Source organism: Maniola jurtina, chromosome 18 (genome assembly GCF_905333055.1).
Source record: "Maniola jurtina chromosome 18, ilManJurt1.1, whole genome shotgun sequence".
In the NCBI taxonomy this organism is placed as follows: domain Eukaryota; kingdom Metazoa; phylum Arthropoda; class Insecta; order Lepidoptera; family Nymphalidae; genus Maniola; species Maniola jurtina.
Genome location: NC_060046.1, coordinates 10,935,662 through 10,952,511, shown reverse-complemented (window position 1 = coordinate 10,952,511; position 16,850 = coordinate 10,935,662). Strand labels below are relative to the sequence as shown.

The window sequence follows — 16,850 nt, the reverse complement described above, 5'->3', positions numbered from 1 at the left end:
TATTAGTCATGATTAGCACGACTAATATTTAAAAAAAAACTATCAGCCTTAAGTTCCACGAAGGAATAAAAAGAACTCCATCATTATCATCGTCATTATCTTTACTCTGTGACCAGACTGTCGTACTGTGATATTCTAATCATATAGTAGGTAAAAAACGTCTTGGTGTAAAATAAAATAATATTTCGATTTCTAGCATGATACAATGCTGTATGTTGCTGCTTCAGCGTAAAACAGTTTTAAGAGTAGGATAATAATTTATTACTCCTACTTTTATTGATTAGTGTTAGCTACTATATTCCGGACTGGCAGCTTCTCGCTCGCCAATGCAAGGAGAAAATGACAACTGTAAATTAAAAATTTATAACACCCCCGACAAGTGAAGGTTACAGTAACTAGAAAAGAGCTGATAACTTTCAAAGGCCTGAACCGATTTTCTTGAATTATAGCTAAGAACACTCTCGATCAAGCCACCTTTCAAACAAAAAAAAAAAACTAAATTAAAATCGGTTCATTAGTTTAGGAGCCACGATGACAGATACACAGATATACACACGTCAAACTTATAACACCCCTCTTTTTGGGTCGGGGTTTAAAAAGACATAATATTATGACTTTCAAAATTTATCAGTTATCTCACATCTAGTGACTGACTTGGACTAAAGCTACTTAAGAGGATACTTGTCAACAAGCCCCCGTCGATTTCCTACGTATGATATTATTGTTCTTATCTCTATTTGCCCTGGTTCGTGCATTCTCGGTTCCTAGATCGGTACATTTGTGATATCCAATTCAAATTGCTGTGATTGGCTGAATTTACCATGTTCTTGCTGCGACAGTGAGTTTGAGCCACTAGCGGAACAATGTTAGCCGGTCAGAAATGATTGCAATTAGTCAACCTGTTTGACGTCCGTGTTCTGTTTTCGATTACAAAAAAGCAAAAATTGTTGTTGCAATCATCAATTTTAGCAAATAGTGAAAGAGAGTCGGCCAATCAGAGGTCACAACTACCGCCACACTTTCTGTCAAACTTTGGCAGTAGGCCTGCCGAGTAATGAAAACAAATTTTTCATTCTGTCTAGGTGTAGGGTAGATGTAGGGTTGCCACCTGCCTCTTTTAGGTTTACAGGCTACCACCATCAAAAATACGGGGTTTAGGTTTGTTTACGGGAGACATTGTTTCTTATATATTGTTGTATTATTGTATTGTTTATTATTGTATTTGAAGAAATAGGCGGTGGTTCTCTCTGAAAGCTTATTTAGATATTTCAGTTTATTTGTATGTTTTGTATTTTTTCTCTGTATGTTGCCGGGTCTTGATCGGTGAACTGTGTTTGCAATGTGGTTTTAAATAAAAGATTATTTATTTATTTCAATAGCTTTTAAAAACTCTTCATTTTGTAAAACAAAATGCATGTTAACTTAAAATTACATTTAACTTGTAATTCCACCTTCAAAGTATCAATACCATGGCCGTAGCCAGGAATTGATTTCGGGAGAGGTTTTATCAGGGCCGGAACTGAATCCTGTCATGAGGAAAAATACGTTCGCTCAACTTTATGGGCTAATTACCTGGTTAGTTGAATTTCGCCTTGGTAAGCAAATGCAAGAAATAGTGTAAGTATTATTTTAGGTTTAGGTTTTTGACGGTCTCCCAGACGCAGTGGCCATTTCTAAATTTCTGGTCTGGTGGGAGGCTTGGGTCATGGCTAGTTATATGGTTAGTATGGCCCTACCGGCCAAGAAATTAGACTGCACTATTACCACTAGGAGAGATTAAAGTCAAGGGCTAACTTGTATAAAAAAAGGCTTAGATCCTAAAACCAACCTCCGCCTCTTTGGCTACGGCCATGATCAAAATCGAGTGGGTTTCGGCTACGCAGATATTATTCTACGCATTGTCGCACAAGGAAAATATGTATTCTTTCTACTGGACATAACGTCAGCGTTTGGTTTCGCAAGCCAGCCCGGCTGAATTTGTAAAAAACCGGCCAAGTGCGAGTCAGACTCACGCACCGAGGGTTCCGTATTCGGCTATTTTTTTCGACATTTTACACAAGAAATCAAAACTGTTATGCATTAAAAAAAAATATGCATAAAAATAAATAAAAATCTGTCTTAGAATGTACTGGTAAAGTCCTTTCATATAATAACCCACTTGATTTAATATTTAGTTACTTTGAAAATTGAAAATACTAATATTTGTTCATGAACACATGACAGACGAAGAGACGGACAGACGGACAGATGGATAGACAGACAGACGGACAGACGGAAAGACAGATAGACGGACAGACAGACAGACAGCGAATTGATCCTATTTCCTTTTTGCTTTTGAGGTACGGAACCCTAAAAATATTTAGTTTTATTTGCCTCATATTTTATTTTCATAATTACGGGTTTCTGTATCCTGAAATACCAACCAGTAACCAGTAAAATACGGGGCCTCTGGCAACCCTACTCGGAAATCACTGTCACATTCAAGTTAATGTCAAATATTTTGTTTTCGATTACAGAAAGCTGCATCAATCATTATTAAAATATTTTATTTGTTGTGATTGGCTGAATTTTTGAGTTTCAGCCAATAAACAGACTGCTTGCCAATTAAACGTCATAACAATATAAATGCCAGAAAGTTTAACCAAATAAAACAAACTTAATGAGAACTTAGTGAGAATGCAAACGGCACACAATTTATAATACATATTATGTTAGTCGTATATAATAGATATTATAGTAGTCGTTCACTTTGGTAATAGTCAGATTGTCATCAGTAAAATTGATATTGGTTGATGTATCGTAAATTAGGTATTGTTTCGGTGACAAATATTTTTATAATCTATTTATCTTTGAACAGAATGGAATAGAATGAAATGGAATGGAATACAATGATTAATTTTTATTCCTGTAAACTTTTAGGTAAACTTCAAAGTGTTTTTGAATGGTCAGAAAAATTTACCACTGGTTCGGAATGCCGTTCCTACGTTTCTAGGGTTTCGTACCTCAAAACGAAAAACAGAACTCTTATAGGATCACTTTGTTGTCTATCTCTCTGTCTGTCGAGTGTGTCAAGAAAACCTCTAGGGTACTTCCCGTTGACTCAAAACCATGAAATTTGGCAGGTAACCTAACTGCGTAATTTTGGCTAGTTTTTTTAATCGATAAAGAAAGTTTGCGACATTGTTCAATAAAAAATTTGGATTCCAACTCCTCAATCCTGATGTTGCAGGGGACCTGACTACTAAAGCTAATGGGATTTAAAAAGTGTTGATTATTAATTGATATTGAAGGTATCTATACCAAGTAAATACTTTGTCGTTGACCTCAACCCTGATGCTGTAAGAAATTGCATTCCTAAATCCTGGTGATCCCTCGGGATTTGAAAAGGATCATCCGTTTAAATGTTCTTACGTGATACAGAAACAAGTTGCATCCCGGGGACGGGCTATTACGGAGAGGCAACTTTTGTTCTGGGAAATGAAAGGATCGGGATTTTCAAAAACCTAAATCCACGCGAGCAAAGCTGTGGGCATTAGCTAGTTGTAAATATATTTAAAAGCTACTATTAGATAATAAATAAGGTACTTATTTCCTTATATTTTTATTGTATGGCAGCGCGCGGTTTTAAATTATAAATTGCACGTCCTGTCCTTTTCTGTAATACATTTTTTTCTCAATATCTATCGCTTTATCTCATAGCAAGAGTCCGTAAGACATAATACAGTGAATATAGGCAAAATATACAATTTTTGCAGTTTCCACGTCAGTACCTGTCGAATTTTTCTAACAGTGTAAGCAGCAGAGTTGAGTTTACCATCAAGTGTTGATATGTGGGTGTTCCATAGAAGCTTTGCATCTAACGTTATACCGAGAAACACGGGGTTCTCCTTTATTTTCAACATATGATTATTAATCAATGAATTTATGTCATTTAAGGTCCTGGTATTGGGCAGTGTGAATTGAACACACTTAGATTTCTTTGCATTTGGAATTGATTTGGAAGTAAATTGTTAGCAATAAATCAGAGAGTGACCTGTGATATGGCATTACATATAGTATACATTGTCAAAAATTATAATATTAAAGCTGTGCGTATTGCGTGAGGAATTGCGTATTGCGTGAGGAATAGGTGCAACTTGCAGGGTTTGATGCATGCGCTATTGCCAGCAAACATGAGACATATTTTTATCTACAGGCAACGTCTGAGTAGGTAACGCATACGTCTAACGCAAGTTGAAATGTACCAGTGTATTTAGTTAGACCTATCGACAAGTTTAGAGTCGGGTGTAGTTTAAATGTGGCCCGTGTGTTTAGACCAGTTTAGACTGTCAGTTCCGCCCCCCGTCACCGTCGGGGGTTGGTCGTCCCCCGCACCTCACCACCCCTCTTGCAGAAATCGAGACAGCACGAAATTTTCAAGATTTCTGGGTGTAATTTCTGGTTTTCGTAGTTCCAACATAATTATAACAATATAAAATATATAACGATAATTTTTTTACTGCATGATATTCATTAAATTTTCTAGGTCTGTGGTTTTTCCAAATTTCATTAAATTGCTTCGTTGTCTAGAAAAACGAGCACAAAGTTGGGCCTTTTTTTAAAGAAAAATACAAATCTTTGAACCCCTGTAATTTTAAAACTACATATTTTTAGAAAAATCTAAAACACCACAGACACAGATATTAGTTTCTAGACTATGTCTGCAAAATTTCATGGACTTTGGTTGCTTAATATTCAAATGAAATGGGAACTACGATTGTATGGAGTAAGTGACGGAGAGAGCTCTGTTAAGTCATAGGTACACTGATAACGCTATTTTGCAACCAAGCTAGTAGCTACAGTACTATTGTGTTTCTCAATAGGTAAGTCTTCTTCTCTAAGCTTCGGGCCTTTTAACCGTAGAAAGTATGAAATACAATGTTACATTTCTGGTAAACGCAGAAATGTTATCGATAGAAATCAAACAAGTCAAAAAGTTGTTTAGCTCCGCGAACACACAAGATTTATAATGTAAACTCTAAAGAGAGTTCCTTTGTGTCACATTGTAGTTCCCGTCCGAAAACACTGCACAAGGCATAGACGATAGCGGGAAACTACGTGTAAGGTATGTAAAAAAACTATAATAGATATATTTTCAGAACTCATTCGCCATTTTTGCTCTATGGGTCAACTGTCATATCCAAAGTACGCGTATCCTTAGAATAAGGACTCAAATCGTACTTTTAAATGACCAAAATTTACGCACTTCAAGGAGGTCGAATGGTACTTGTACAACCCAAATTACTTTTTCCGGGTGTCAAAATTTGATTTTAACGGTTTCGTAACTATGTGCTTACTTTAACCACCTAGTGAGTAATGTTTCCTAAAAGAGCCACGGCAGAAATCAAACGTAGAAAGATCAACGTATAACCGCTTGCTCTGTGTATTGACATTTCGCAGTAGTTTTTCGATTATGTAGACGCTACTGAATTGAAAAGAGCGACCGCCGAGTTTCTTGCTGGTTTTTCTCGGTAGGAACGGCATTCCGAACCAGTGGTAGATTATTTTGACGATTCAAAAGCACTTGTAAAAGTTTAATTGAATAAAAATAATTTGAATTTGAATTTGAATTTGAATTCCGAACCAGTGGTAAATTATTTGACGATTTAAAAGCACTTGTAAAAGTCTATTTGAATAAAAATCTATTCTATTCTATTCTATTCTAAAGGATTTTCGTAAATTCCACTTAAGCTGAGGTGGACCAGCCGGTTTTTTATAATTTGTACCACACGTCATCATGGGAACAGTTTAAATTGCTTTTTCAGACACAGCGCGTCTATTCCGAGTTCCAACAACAGTTTCTTCTCAATATTAGTCCCGGATCAAGTTTAAACGGGTTTTGCTTGCAACTTAAAAAAAAAAAAACTACTTTGTATGCATAAAGGATTCAAAAGGCGCTTTCTTTGTGAAGTATACAAATGGGAGATTCTTGTAAGTTAAATGGTATTTTAACTCTTAGAGCAAGTGTAGCGTCTGGAACTACCTTCTGATGGTGGAATATTTAAGTTTTTAATGAAAATATTAAAATTTGTAAGTTTAAGTGAAAAGCAAGGTAAAGACAGGTCCCATTTAAATTTTGCCTAAATGGTTGGTTCCCTGCGACTTGTTGGCTGTCGTCTGATCATATAGTGGGGGCCTTCAAACGCTGCGATTTTTGATAAAAAATATGTTAATGATTAGTACAAAAGAATAAATTAACATAATTTTATTACTTCAATTATACAATTTTGAGAGCACTTTTATTGTGGAAATCTGTTATCAAAATAACGGCATATTTATAAACGAAATTTGCATCAGACAGCATGTTATGAAACTCATAATATATTTGTTATATCATGCATGACTAATTGGGCAGTAATGTAATTAACCCACAGGCTTAAAAGCGAATCTATAATTACTTGCTTAAATACGAGTGTCATATTATTATTAAAGCATGAACAAACTGAAATTGTTTTATTTCCTTTAGTAGCGACCTGTCCGTGCGTGTCAGTAAAATTCATATTTCACGTAAGACAAATACTTAATGTGCCTATTTACCCGACTACGGCAAAGCCAAAAGAGTTATGATTTTAGCAGTCTGTGTATGTATGTATGTTTGTAACTTTGTATATAGATTCTGTGTGTTCCGCCGCGTAGCGGTCGGGTGACATCCTACTAATATTATAAATGTGAAAGTGTGGATGTTTGGATGTTTGTTACTCAATCACGCAAAAACGGCTGAACGGATTTGGATAGAATTTGGAATGGAGATAGATTATACCCTGGATTAACACATAAACTACTTTTTATCCCGGAAAATTAAAGAGTTCCCACGGGATTTTTAAAAACCTTATTCCACCCGGACGAAGTCGCGGGCATCAGCTAGTAGGTTATATATTATGTTACATCAAAAAAGTGGAGGTCTCTAAAATTTTTATTGCTTTTGTATCGAGTGGGGTGTCAAATGAAAGAGGAGCTAACATTCTGAGTTCTTGAATATAAATGTACTACAACATCAAATGTACTATACCAAGCTACAGAAAAACAATTTCACTATCATATTTTAGCGTTTATTACGACCATCATAGTCGTCTATGATTTCACGTCACCATAGCCTAATATTTTTTGACATAATATTGTCGATTCAAGATCAAACCGAGAGTTCCCTCACATTCATAGTTCGCTCTGCTATGATTTTTAACCCCCGACCCAAAAAGAGGGGTGTTATAAGTTTGACGTGTGTATCTGTGTATCTGTGTGTCTGTGTATCTGTGTATCTGTGTATCTGTGTATCTGTGTATCTGTGTATCTGTGTATCTGTCTGTGGCATCGTAGCGCCTAACCGAATGAACCGATTTTAATTTAGTTTTTTTTGTTTGAAAGGTGGCTTGATCGAGAGTGTTCTTAGCTATAATCTAAAAAAATTGGTTCAGCCGTTTAAGAGTTATCAGCTCTTTTCTAGTTTTCTTGTAGAAAAGAAGGTTAGATAACCGTTAGGTTCATAATATTATGTCAATTGACAAATGTCAAGCTGTCAAGATGGACGTTGCCTAAATACATAATTATTTATTTGAAAATGATGTTTTGGAAAACTCAAATACTTTGGATCGTCGGGGGTGTTATAAATTTTCAATTTACACTTGTTTCCGTGTTTTGTTGTCGATATGCTAATTTCAACCATATTTTGTTTAAGTAAAATAAGTTGAGTATAAGTATCGAACTCCTCTTTCGTAGTTATGTAGGTATGCAATATGCACCATGCCTAGAATCTAAAAATAAAACAGCTAGATGCCTGTAAACACTCTGACATTATTTTAATTAATGGCTTACTAATTCAATATTTCACCACTTGTGTAAATTTAACTAAATAATTAACAGTAATTTGCGACATAATCACAGATTGCAATAATTTGATAACAACTGATCCATAGACCACCAATTAACGGGTTAACGTTTAATAAAATATAATTTATGGTCGCACCGTGGTTTGTGGCCAAATTATGCGTTAATAATTTTATAATAACACTTTTTTAATATCATCTTACTTTTCTGTGAAAACCCACTAGGCAGTAATTCACATTGTTCTAACATGTTCAGTTGTCACGTGCAAAAGTTAAAAAACATAGGTATCTATAGAATTAATTTCAGACATTATTTTCGATAGCCATTGGACAACATTAAACGAAAGAGTAACTGCTGACTTTCTTGCTGGCTCTTCTCAGTTCAATTTACCTTCCGAGCTGTTTTTACTTTTTATAAGCTTCATAAATTGGCTGGCATATTTTTTTTTCATTTTATTCCGATGATGTGATGTATAATTTGCTTTGCATTTTTATTCGTCTTACAATCATTATTACAAATGTTATAGTCATTTTCACGTGAGTCTCTGTATCTAGTGTTTGTGTATATCAATGTGTCATTCAGTAATGAATTTCGAGCTCCTTTGTGAAGTAATGAAATCACATTTTATCGGACATGGTTACTTGAGAGCGAGTACAGAGCGTTGACAAATATTGGAATAATGTGCGTTTGACTTACGAAGGTACACCTACTAGATTTCTAGGAGTATATCAATTTCTTGTACAACCTTAGGGTTGTGGTTTAGAATGTTCTGGGAAAGATACAACGTATAAGTAAATTTACACTTCGTTGGAGTGGAAAGAAGAATAATAAAAGGTTTGCATCTGGAAAATGATCAAAGATGGAATCGTTTTTGTAGGTAGGTTTTACTAAAGCACGCCTTCAGTCGCCTGAATTTCAGCCAGGATTCTTACCCAGAGGTATCAAGGAGAATTCGCCAATAAAATCATAACGGTCCATACTTCCATTTTTCCATAATAACATTGTAAATCCGAAAGTATGTCTGTCCTCTACCTCTCTATATGTCTGCCTGTCTAATCTTTTCGCGGCCCATCCGTTTAACCATTTTGATGGGTACAGAATTAGCTTATGTTGCAGAAGTATAGGGACAGATTTGAATAATAGACACTTTCCAATTTCACTTCACTGTATTTTTGAGAATAGTTTTCGCTTACAATTATTATTTCTCAATACCCGTCTTTATTCGATTCCTTCGCTATTTCTATCCGTTTGACAGATATATTTTTTAGGTAGGTAGGTACTAGTTTTCGGGTAGCTATTTGACAAATTACCACAGAGGTAAACCATGGTGATGTAATAGACAATTAACGTAACAATTATATCAGCTAAATGTAAAATACGACACAATATGTATTGATCTAAATAGTTAATAACTAAATGTGATTTATAATCCATTCCCGCCAATTATTTATAAATAATAATAATTAATCTGATATAGGTCTAGATGTCTATGACTCATGATATAAGGCAGCATCTTGAGGTAGTTGTTAACACTCGGCCATCCTGGAAAGGCCGTGCCCCACGGCCCGCAGATAACATCCCGGCTTTAGCATCATCGGCCACCTGGCAAAAGAAAAACACCGAACAGTAATATGCACTTAAGAGGTTACCTAAAAAACGCTTGGTCAATCTGTTTCGCCACCAAGTGATCAACATTAAAAGGCTAAATAATAATAGTGTCTCACTTAGTCAACCATGGTCATGTAGACATTCATAATTTAAATTAGAAATATGTACATATGATATAATATTCAATAGATTCATTTTAGTTATTACCTACTTCATATTAAAATTGTTATTGATTTTCTTCTTTTTTTAATGACTTGCTATAAGATTTAGGTATTAAATAAAAATAACTTTTGATTACCAGTGGGTATGTGATTAACATTGACGAAATATAAGTAACAGATTTCGTTGTAGGGAAGCTATCTACTAGCTACTATCCAAAATTGTATGTACTTAAATGACTATCAAGATAAGTTCTATACAGCTGACGTCATGACTCATGAGACAATTTTATTAAGAAGCTAAAATTGATTTAGAATTATGTTTGGCTCAGCACTTATTAGTTGCTTATTGTGGTACACGGGAAAAGTTAGGTATCAAATTGTAACATCTCGCAGGTTTCGGTGGTATCTTTCGAGGTTGCTAACATAATATTATTATCATGTTAGTAACTAGGTAAGTAACTGACTTTCGATGCTTTAGCTTTTTTTCCTATTATACAGATGAATTTGCCACGGGGATGACACCTATAAACCTGGAAAGCAAAACAGTTTCCATATTTATACGAAATTTCATTTCTAGCCCTTTTTCTTTTAATCCGTACTAAACGTTTATTGAATTTCATACTCATTTTTCTCTAATGTATATGTAATTTTCAATTACTTGATATTTTTATAATTGTAATTGATATTAACAGGTCGGCAGAGGGTTTTCTTTTAGCAGAGTTTATTTTTGGTACTTTCAAATCATGTTGTATATACGTAGTATATACCTTTATTTTTCCCATTTTGAATAAATCATGCAGCATAAATTTTTATCATTGAAAGGTCACACAGATATTATAATAGGTATATATTATAAGTAGTAAATAGACTTGATAAGCAAAATAGACTCGTGGCGTAGGTCACACAGACCGTTTGCGTAGGTCACACAGACTCGTTGTGTAGGTCACACTGACTCGTTGCGTAAGTCACTCAGACTCGTTGCACAGGTCACACAGACTCGTTGCTTGGGTCACTCAGACTCGTTGCACAAGTCACACAGACTCGTTGCTTGGGTCACACAGGCTCATTATGTAGGTCTTATAGACCATTTGTGCAGGTATCCCAGATTATTTGCGTAGGTGACAGAGTGCGTCGAATAAGTAGCTCATTCAGATTCGTTGCATAGGTCATGCGGTCTTCTTTGTGATTTCATACGGATTATTCATAGGAAGATCTCACAGACATATTCTAAGGATATGCCTCAAAGTAGGTACAGACATTGTACTTAAAATGCATTTTTTTTACTCAGAAAGTGAATTTCTATGAGGAATAAGGAACAGAATAAAGCATAAGTACGAGAGAACAAATCTTATTTCCACAAGAAACAAGAAACAGGATTGATACAAAACAAGGCATCTAGGAGAGCAATTTCGAAAATGAAAGAATGTCTTTTAGCACTTATCCGCACTATTTGAGAATTTATAAAGTTACCAAGGCTTGAGATAGTTGGCAAATATTATCATGTCTCAGTTTATAATATTAGATACCAGAATGCAAACAAAAGGAATTTCTTATTTTATAAAACACTATTACTCCATTAATGGGCCATCCATGTCAAAAGTTAATTAGTAATTAATTAGGGCATATAGAGCTTTAGACATAAGTTTAAAAAAAATATTTTATTTTATTCATGACTTTTGTGTTTTTGAAACATACTATATTTACTGAAGACAACCATACTGTTGGTCCGACGACATCACCAAGCTTGCGGGGAAAACTTGAAGGAAGCTCACCCAGCATTCAGAAGAATGGCGTGTACGTGAGGAGACCTACTTATGTCTAACAATGGATAAATAAGGGCTAACAAGAAGAGGATGTTATTTACTGTAATGCTTATCAACGGTAGTGAAAATAAAGTAAAGTAGTCTTGACTCTTGAGTCTACTAGCCTCTTTTACTACATTATCTATTGTTGTATCTTATCAATCTTCACTCTCGATGTTGACATATTTTTTTAAGAAGAAGTCACTTTGTTTCGAAAGTTACCAAGACATTTCGTTACGGAAGTCACTCAGACTTTTCGTTACGAAAGTCGCTCAGATGTTTCGCTACAGAGGTTATTTAGACGTCCTGTCAGGGAATTCACTCAGACGTTTCGTTACGGAAGTCATACATGCGTTCCGTTATGGATTTCACTCAAACATTCAGATAGGGAAGTCACTCAGATGTTTCGTTACTGAAGTCACACAGACGTTCTGTTAGGGAAGTCACTTATTTCTTTAAGTGAAGATACTCAAAAATATCTTTAGCGTAGACATTCAGACATTATCTTGATGTTAATCAGCATTTACTGTTTTAGTAATATCATAAGATTTTCTTTCGTTTCAAAATTAATAACTGTTGTTTTTAGTAGGTTATCGATATACGATATTATCTAGGTTATATATTCTATAATATGTGTAGTTATAGTGTTATGTATTTAATAAATGTAGAATATGTATATTTTAAGTGTTTCTTATTAAGTAAATCAATAAGTTAAATTTTATGCTTGGACGTTACGACGTCCTAGCTCGTTTACGGCAAAATAAGGTCATAATGTCACAATCGCAATCACCTCTAATTGGTCGACGCTCACTCATTTCCGGCTATGTCAATGCATTGTTGAGATAAGAATACCAATCACAGCGATTGAGATTGTAATAATGATTGATACAGTCTTTCAGCATTCGAACAAATTGTCTTCCTATAATTCGTAAAATAAAATAAATTAAACCTATCATACTGTTACTTATAAACTTCTGACCTTTACATAATCCTATTATTGAATTCCATGTACTATACTAGCCAATAGTTAACGTAGTTTGGTACAATAGTCTCTTTTATATAAGTACCCATTTTTAGTATATATGATTTGTCAAAAACAAATAAAATAAAACTAGTAGCTCAGTTTGTTGTAGGCTCTACTCAGACCTAGCCTAGGCGCGTTTGGAATCCTCGCTTAATTTTGAATTTATGCAATTAATTGTCACCATTACATCATTATCTTATAAATTCAATTGACGATCAAAGTGTTCCCAATTGTGTAAATGATTTGTTTTTAACTATGAAAATAGTAGGTAAGTATACATTTATCTAAAAATAAGTTCAGTACATACTGGCACTATCAAAAATTAAGTTTCCGATATAGGTTAATCTGGCTCTATTTTCTGGTCTTTCTGGTTAGGTATCATCTAGTAATCTCTATTATAATTAATTTTATAAATTTAATTATGTACATTAAGATTATTTGGCTGGAGTATTGCTGTTTTTCTTACTCTCATTGGGTTTGTCATACAGTCTTTAATTTGCATAATTCACACAGACTTATTTATATAGATATTTGGGGAGTCATTCACCCGTTAGCATGAATAGGTCACACAGTCACTAAAGTTAGCTAAGGATTAAATTATTAACATTTTATCCTCACATTTTAAAGTACCATGGTGAACTGATAGCCATCGCTAGTTGCGGTTTATCCTAACAAATCAGAGTAATTACATATAGACATGAGCCTTTAATTTTTGGACTAGTACAGAGTCTGCTTCATCACCTACGTTCATAAGTTGTATACCTACATATTTCAATGCGGTTAACACCTCCAGAAATGAAATAGCTTAAATTATTTTGTCACAAGTTAGAATATTACTTACTATTAGAAACTACTCATTTATTTCAATTGTAAAAGATGTTATGGAAGAGCGGGGCCGTCTGCCACAAGTACTAGTAGCAAATCTAGGCACTTACTGGGATGGTCCTAATTTCTATGTGTTCTCTGTAAAATTATTTTAACGAAATAAATATTTTTGTATTTGTATATACTTTATTAATCAGCACACTGAGCTATGGCGGTAGAGGCGGTTGCCAGAATTTTTGTGATTCAATTCATTCCACAGGATTAGCGGTGTTTGGAGTACCTACTTAATAACGCGTATACAGGTTATTTAATTTGTAAATAATAATCTCACAAAAAAAATGATTTGATGATATACCTAAAATTATTAATTTATCTAACGATGGTAGTTGACAAAATCGATATTTCACTCATTCAATGCCATACGATCTGTTGCTAAGTGAATTGGCCTACATCGCAGAGATCACAATTAAGTAGATACTTATTTTTTTCTGTTATAACACACGCATGCACATTTTTTTACATAATCTGCTAAGTGATTGTATGTATGCGCACCCAAAACCTCCTCTATGATAAAACTTTAGATACTTATGGTATTATCAAATCATTTGAAAAATTAACTTCTAGTATCAATGTGGGCAGGCAAATATTCTATCTGCACTAATGTTAATATTTTGAGAGGCATTTGTATATGCTCAGAAAATTGATGGTTAGAGTGAATATACCTAAAACGACTCACCGGGTGCGGGTATGCTCGACTTTGTTGCTATGGCGACACAGAAGGACGAGTGGCGGCTGGCATGGTGCGGCAAGTGGTGGCTGGCACGGTGCGATGAGTGGCAGCTGGCACGGCGCGGCGAGTGGCAGCTGGCACGGCGAGGCGAGTGGCGGCTAGCACGGTACGGCGAGTGGCGGCTAGCACGGTACGGCGAGTGGTGGTTGGCACGGTGCGGCGAGTGGTGGCTGGCACGGTGCGGCGAGTGGCGGCTAGCACGTTGCGGCGAGTGGTGGCTAGCCCGTCAGTAGATTACAGCTGCTCTTCTTGTCCCCGCGTGGCGAAGACGTAGTAAAGTTTTATTCCCCTTCTCTTCATCTTGAAGCCTGCGCCGAAGTAGTAGATTCTTCTATAATTTTTCGATGATGATATGTAGGTACCCTTAATAAAGTAAGTAGGGCTTCTGGTATTGGTAGACCGTAATTTTGCTTCTATAATTTTTCGATGATGTAGGTACCCTTAATAACGTAAGTAGGGCTTCTGGTATTGGTAGACCGTAATTTTGCTTCTATAATTTTTCGATGATGTAGGTACCCTTAATAACGTAAGTAGGGCTTCTGGTATTGGTAGACCGTAATTTTGCTTCTATAATTTTTCGATGATGTAGGTACCCTTAATAAAGTAAGTAGGGCTTCTGGTATTGGTAGACCGTAATTTTGCTTCTATAATTTTTCGATGATGTAGGTACCCTTAATAAAGTGAGTAGGGCTTCTGGTATTGGTAGACCGTAATTTTGCTCGTAGGTATTTCAGCTTCAAGTCCCCTGATATTATAATACACAGGGCAGTTCTCGGGTCGCATCTTGAAGATGAGTTTGCGTCGATATAGGCCCATGATGTTATTTTCTAAGAGAGGCGTGGTGTCTTCAGAAGAGAAGAAAAAAAATTTTCTTTTCACGTTCTTCAATGTTCTGCTCTCTTCTCTTCTTGTGATCCCACTTCTGACTGTTGCAGAAGTATAGGGACAGATTTGAATAATAGACACTTTCCAATTTCACTTCACTGTATTTTTGAGAATAGTTTTCGCTTACAATTATTATTTCTCAATACCCGTCTTTATTCGATTCCTTCGCTATTTCTATCCGTTTGACAGATATATTTTTTAGGTAGGTAGGTACTAGTTTTCGGGTAGCTATTTGACAAATTACCACAGAGGTAAACCATGGTGATGTAATAGACAATTAACGTAACAATTATATCAGCTAAATGTAAAATACGACACAATATGTATTGATCTAAATAGTTAATAACTAAATGTGATTTATAATCCATTCCCGCCAATTATTTATAAATAATAATAATTAATCTGATATAGGTCTAGATGTCTATGACTCATGATATAAGGCAGCATCTTGAGGTAGTTGTTAACACTTACATCCCTGGGATGGACATTGGACATAGTAGACCATTTCTTATTCCGGAAAGTCAACGCGTTTCAACGATCGCAGGCATCGTCTAGTTTTAAATAAAACTCAATATTGGTAAAAACCTTCCCTACTTTTTTCAAGTTTTCGAAACGTTTCCTTTCAATGTGTCCCCAGGGAAAACTCATAAAAACGTTCGGAAATAACATTTTAATATAATTTGATTTAGTAAGGTGTGCATAAAAGATCGTCCAAAAATAGGTCACAGCGGCAAATCAATAACAATTCCTTTCGCAGTTATTTTTATGAATCGGCAAGTTGTGCCAGTCACACTGAATTGCTGCGCCAAGATTAATGTTCGTCGCCTAATTAGAAAACTTTGCCGACAGCCAAATACTGAACTTTGTGAATATAGGATAGTACTAAGTAGTATGTACTATAAATGAACCCTTGACCAGGGGCCGCATTACCGGATTTTTAGGGTTCCGTAGGGTCTGTCTGTCTGTCAGTCCGTCCGTCGGACCGTCCATCCGTCCGCCCGTCTGTCTGTCAGTCTGTGCCTACAAGGTACTTCCCATTAACCTAGAATGATGAAATTTGGCAGTTAGGTAGGTTTTATAGCACAAGTAAAGGAAAATCCGAAAACCGTGAATTTGTGGTTACATCACAAAATAAATTAAAATGTGTTCATGAACAAATAATAAAAATTAGTATTTTCAATTTTCAAAGTAACATAACTATACCAAATGGGGTATCATATAAAAGGGCTTTACCAGTACATCCTAAAACAGATTTTTATTTATTTTTATGCATAATAGTTATTGATTTATCGTGCAATATGTCGGAAACGCGTCCCATCTTAGACCACATCATCACTTTCCATCAGGTGTGATTGTGGTCAAGCGCTTGCCTATAGTGAATAAAAAAAAAACAATACCCGAGTATGGAACCCTAATATCATTTAATTTTAACCAAAAATCTAGTACCAATACATGTTTACACCTTTTATTTTTAAGTTAACAATAAATACGAACGCAAATTTAATTATGGACGAAAAAGAGAAAGTAACGAAATCCAGTATGAATATGTTTCGGGCACACGCGAAATTTGTAATTCCCGTTTGCGAAAAAAGCTCAGATTAAAATACTGTCAGAGCCTGATGTTTATGATTGATTATTTTGGTGGATTTTTACTTAATTCTGTAAATACAAAACCTAAGGGGAATTTAGGTAATAAGTACTTTCTACCACGATGTATGACTTCAAGGAACTGAATCAGCTTAGCTTTCAAATGTTCTATGTAGGTATGATCTAGTTGTGACAACGCATATATGCGAATCAACGACTAGTTTGCATTATTTTCCTTTTTAAACCCACTGTTATAAATACTTATAACTACAAGTGTAAATTAAAAATTTATAACACCCCCGACAAGA

At 35.2% G+C, this 16,850-nt stretch overlaps 1 long non-coding RNA gene across 1 annotated transcript; it reads left to right on the top strand.

Annotated features, from left to right (window-relative positions):
* Positions 1–3,051: 3,051 nt before the first annotated feature.
* Positions 3,052–16,084, top strand: LOC123874394. The gene is made up of 2 exons (XR_006797906.1): positions 3,052–3,085; positions 15,983–16,084. It is a non-coding gene; the product is annotated as an uncharacterized LOC123874394 (long non-coding RNA).
* Positions 16,085–16,850: the final 766 nt, after the last annotated feature.